General features: G+C 28.2%; 1 long non-coding RNA gene across 1 annotated transcript; it reads left to right on the top strand.

The window, feature by feature from the left end:
- Positions 1-1,587: 1,587 nt before the first annotated feature.
- Positions 1,588-4,220, top strand: LOC110032417. Its single transcript, XR_002294852.1, has 2 exons — positions 1,588-1,797; positions 3,966-4,220. It is a non-coding gene; the product is annotated as an uncharacterized LOC110032417 (long non-coding RNA).
- Positions 4,221-5,396: the final 1,176 nt, after the last annotated feature.

A 5,396-nucleotide genomic window follows, 5' to 3' on the forward strand; every position in this document is an offset into this window, starting at 1 on the left:
CTCCAAAAGCTCTTCCAAAGTTCTTTGGGTTAAATCATTCCCCTTGAACAGAAAATTTTAGTTTCAGAATTTCTTTTCGAGATGTTGTTATTTATAATTTTAAACATTTTTTAGGTTTATTTTTAAGAGGAGTGCAATATTAATTGTTTATTAATTACAAGCTTTGTTGATATTTTTTTTTACTGCTTTTATGGAAATTCAGCAAAAAATAGTGTTTGCTTAGGTGGCAGCTTTTTTTGACGTATCTAATTCCAAAACTTTCATATTTATATGTTTATGATTATTACTAATCTTTCAAAAGTGAATTGTGCATTTTCATGCATAGATTTGTGACATAAGTGTTGTAAATATAAATATATAAATTTAGGTGTTAGATGTGGTTATACATAAGATTTTTGTGATATGTATGTACTTTATTGTTAATTACATCTAAGTAGTTATTTTTGGGAAAGTATTTTTTAAGCTATTATAATTTAGAAGTAAAAGTGGAAGTAGAAAATTTGAAATTACCTCAAACAATGCCTCATTTTAAAGCAAAATTTAAATCTTTGAGATTCATCTCAATATTCTATTCTATTTTGTTTTTTCCTGAAATTGTATATACTTTTTTTTATCAAGTAAGATTATTTTTTTTGGATTTCAATAAAAAAAGGTAAATTTTGTAGGAAATAATTTTATATATTACCACATGTGTACTGTGTCATAATTTATTTATAGTGGAAAGAAATAGAAGGTAGTGGAGTTGAGACTTTTTGTATTGACCTAGTAAGTCTTGATGGATTGATTTAATATGATGTAAAGCATGTTAGAACATCTAGTTAGCACTAGAAGTCTTTTATGCCAATATTTTGACATATGGTGTAAAGTGTGATCACTTTTCATACTTTAATTTTAGACGCTGACAAATGTTTAATAATTATATGCGTAAAACAAGTATTGCAACATCTGGTTTATGCTTTTAACTGTAAAAATAAATTAGTGATTGATGGTAATTGATAGTGAAAAGTTTTAACAAAAATTCTGATTCTGATTTTTTTTTTCTCTACAGATTTTTCAATTTTTATTTTTTTCTCTACAGATTTTTCAATATATGATCATCATTTTGATTTAAATAATGGAAATGCATTTTGAATGTTGAGTGAGCTACCAATGTGTGGGGAAAACACCGTCTCTTAAAACAAAAGTTTACATTTAGTTTTTTTTGGAATCGGTGAGGTTTCAGGGTGCGGGAGGAAATGACTAACCATTGGGCCACCATCTCATATGTAAAATTTTGTACTTATAATAAAATATTAAAAAAATATATTTGTAAACTGTAAGATAGTTTTAGAGATTTTTCTCTAGGTTTGACTATATTTTATTACTTATATTGCATATACAATATTTTCTCAAAGTCTTTTTTTTGCATAAAATATTTTGAGCTGATAATATTTAAGAGAAATTGGACTTTTATTCTTTATAATATTTAACAATAAAAAAATAATAATAAAATGTGCTCGAGTTTCGGTAAAATACACCAAAAATTTTGAATTGGGCAAATTGACACTTCAAACAAATAATACTCTCATTTAATATTTACATGTTATTTTTAATGTTGTTTGCTTTTCAGGCCTTCTTCCCAGCAGCATCTTAATTTCTAATGATTGCAAAGTTTGCGTGCTTAAGCTTTAGCAATATTTCATGTGTAGTTTAGTAATCTTATTTGTTGGTTCTTTAAGATTGAAGATGGTGTTAAACTCCATACCGTAAACACAAAACATCAATAGCGGTGATCTTTCTCATTCATCATCTGTGAAGGTTAGTAACTTATTTGAATGGTGAGAAGAATTTTTAAATTGCATGCATGAAGAAAAGTTTCTTTAGAGTGCACTATGATAGATGATATATGAATGTTTGGGTTTTATTTTTTTATACAAGATGTTGTTTTTCATCATTATAAACAAAATATCATGTTCACTAAGATGTTTGACTTGGTTAAAGATGATTAGACATTTTGAATACTTATGGCATAATCTAGCGAAAAAAAAATGTTAAGAGACATAAAAACAGATATGGTGCACTATAACATTTTGATGAAGAAATCTTAGCCTTGTAAATTATAATTAGATATATGTTGCAACATTTATCCTTAAGGAGAAAGTAAGGGAGAGCAAAAGTACAGTTAGCACAAGTTAGCTCATTTTATTGTAAGAATGGTTGAAACAACTTTTTATTATAATTAAGGAGTCGATAAGTGACCAAATTAAGCTGATGAATAATCAAATAAGGTTGAAATAAAAATGAATGTTTTAATATATTTTATCCTAAGTTAGTTTAAGATAAGGAGTAATTATAAAGAAAGGTGATGAAGGAAAAGAAGAACAAGAAGGAGCTTGCAACTGATCTAACCTTTAACTTCATGTAAGCTAAGAAAATAATGCAAAAGAAGAATGATGAAGAGCTGGTGATTGAGGAGGATATGAAGGATTTATGGAGCTTATAGATCCATGCACCATTGATCTTCTTTTGCCTGTTTGATGAAGAGCAGTTGTCCTTCAAATCTTAGATATTTGAATTAGCTGTCAACTCTTAAGAGGAGCTAGGAATGGATAGAGGAAGTTCAATATTGTTCTAACATTTGAATACTCTTATAGTTTTGTTAGATAATAAGCTGAGAAGTATTTTATCATATTGAAAACATAAGTCCTTGACTATTTCCTCCAAATTAGTTAAAAAATAATTCAGTAAGTTTGAAATAAAGTAATGAATGTGTTAACAAATTTTACCCAAACATTCTAGGCATAGGGAGTACTAATAAAGAAAGGAGATGGTGAAGGTAAAGAAGAGCAAGTGTTTATTTATAACTGATCTAACCTTTAATGTAATTGAAGTTGGGTCCATAGTGCAAAAGTACAATAACGTAAAGCAGGAGATAAAGGAAAACATGTAGAAGTTAGGGAGCTTATGGATCCATGCGCCATTGATCTCTTTCTGCACGTTTGATGCGGAGAAATTGTCCTTCAAACCTTGGAAATTTGGATTGGTTGACGACTCATGAGAGGAGCTTAAAGTAGATAGTAGACGTGTAATATTGTTTTAGCAATTGAGTACTCTTATAGTTTGTTAGCTAGTAAGATGAGTATTTTGTTATATTGAAAACACAAGTTTTTAAAGATTACCTACAAATTAAATTACAGAATAATCAAATAAGGTTGACATTAAAAAGAAATGAATGTTTTAACAAATTATACAGAAAATGTTTTTAAGCATAAGGAATAATAATAGAGAAAGTAGGTGGGGAAGGAAAAGAAGAGCAATAGTGTGCTTGCAACTCTTTTAACCTTTATAAATGTAATTGAAGTTAGGTAGATAGTGCAAAAGAGAATAATGTAAAGTAGGAGATAGAGAAGTTAGGTACATAGTGCAAAAGGAGGCTAATGTGCTTGCAGCAGCGGTTTTCCTTTACCAACAATTTTTGGCCAAATGAATTTTTCTTTTGCAAATGCCACATGGAAGATATTTGTCACATTTTCTTTAAGTTATTTTTTATTTAAAAGTTTCTTGTGAATTTCTCCCACCTTTTTTTATTATGAGATCATAAATTTGTTTTATATTGAAAAACATTTTATGCAGTATTCTCACTCCGACTATTCAATTTTTTTCATATGCTTCAAGAGAGCTCATTAATTATATTGGTGATAAAGTTTTTAGATCCCTTGATTCTTCAATTGCATAAATTATTGTATTATATTTTTATGTACAAGAAATTAATATTTTTTCTATTATTTTCTTGTCATAATTTTTTACTCGATATGCTCTCATTTGATTAACTATGTCATTTATCTTGAAATAATAATCTTTTGGGGTCTCTTTATCTTTTATTTTAATATTCTCAAATTTTCATTTAAAATTTTGCAATTTGATGAAGCGTCCCTTCTTAGTTCCTTGAAACTCATCCAATAACTTGTCTCACACTTGTTTTGTAGTTTCTGTGCCCATGATTCGAGGAAAGATGACATCTGCCTCTCTCTCTTCGCCTAAGTAGGAGTGTTGATTGTACACTTAGTTGATAGATCTTCCACTCGTTTTGTCCTGCAAATGCAACTAATGCTATTTTTGCATAATGTCGTGCAATTGGTGCAAATATCTGATAGTCAACTTCAAATTGTTGTGAGTTATCCCTTTGCAACTAGTCTTGTTTTATATTTTTGAATTGATTTATCATGTTTGAGCTTTGTCTTGTAGACCCGCTCGATTCCAATTCTCTTTTCTTCTTTTGGAGAGTTAACTAATTCTCATGTCTTATTTTTCTCGATCATCTATATTTCTTCTTTCATAGCTTTTCTCCTAACTGCTTCCTTTGAGGCTTCCTCGAAGCTTCCTCGCTCCATGATTATCAATTTACAATACTCATAGATTTTTGCTAGAGTTTTTGTTCTTATGGGCGGTGAATCAAGAGATGAATCTTAGATTTTACTTCATAAGAAAACTGATATTATATGATTACGACCCCACTTACACAACATCATAAATTTTAGGGGCATTTTCATATGTAGCACTCAAAATATTGCTATTTACAAAATCTAGCACTCTATTTCATTCATTTTTCAAATTTTCGCTCAAATATCAAAATTCATGATAAAACCCCCAACCCATATTTTTCATTTTTATCAATTTATCAATGATTTGATCATGACACATGTAAATACATCGGTTCGACAATGTTTCAGGTCTCTAGGGGTACAATAAGATAATCCATTTAATTTAAAAAAAATGGATAATTCAGCAAAAATTTATGCATACTATCTGATGATTATTTTATATCTTATTTGTAGTGATGATTATGAATTGTATGCAATACATAATATACCAAGCTAAAAACAAAAATCAGAAGCTATACAGAATTTCATATAATTTTAAATGAACTATTTATAGACTTATTTTACAATAACGTAGAGCAGCAAATTCATTAATTATATATATATATATATATATATATATATATATGTTAAATATCTTATAATTCATCATATGAAAAATATATTTTTCACACTGTTGTACCATCTTGTGTTATATTTCATAGTTTAATTATGAGCAATTATCCTTTGAATGATGATCCAGCCATACTTAATCCATTCTTGATCATGGCTTAAATATTCTTCAAATTATAGTTTTATAATCAAATTATCATTTTTAAATCATAAATCATGAATTGTGTTTAAAGAATGATCGATCAAGGCGAAATCAACTTTAAAAATTTGGCTAAAAATATAAAATTTTTATTCCTTAAAATTGAAATTTTGAGCATATTTCTCTAATTTTCGATATTACAAGGCATACAAAGAGTCCGTTTGGGACAGTTCATTTGGTGCGGTGACGTTTTGAAAATGCATCAAATTTAATTAATTAAAGTGCAT

Source organism: Phalaenopsis equestris, unplaced genomic scaffold (assembly GCF_001263595.1).
Source record: "Phalaenopsis equestris unplaced genomic scaffold, ASM126359v1 Scaffold000938, whole genome shotgun sequence".
NCBI lineage: Eukaryota > Viridiplantae > Streptophyta > Magnoliopsida > Asparagales > Orchidaceae > Phalaenopsis > Phalaenopsis equestris.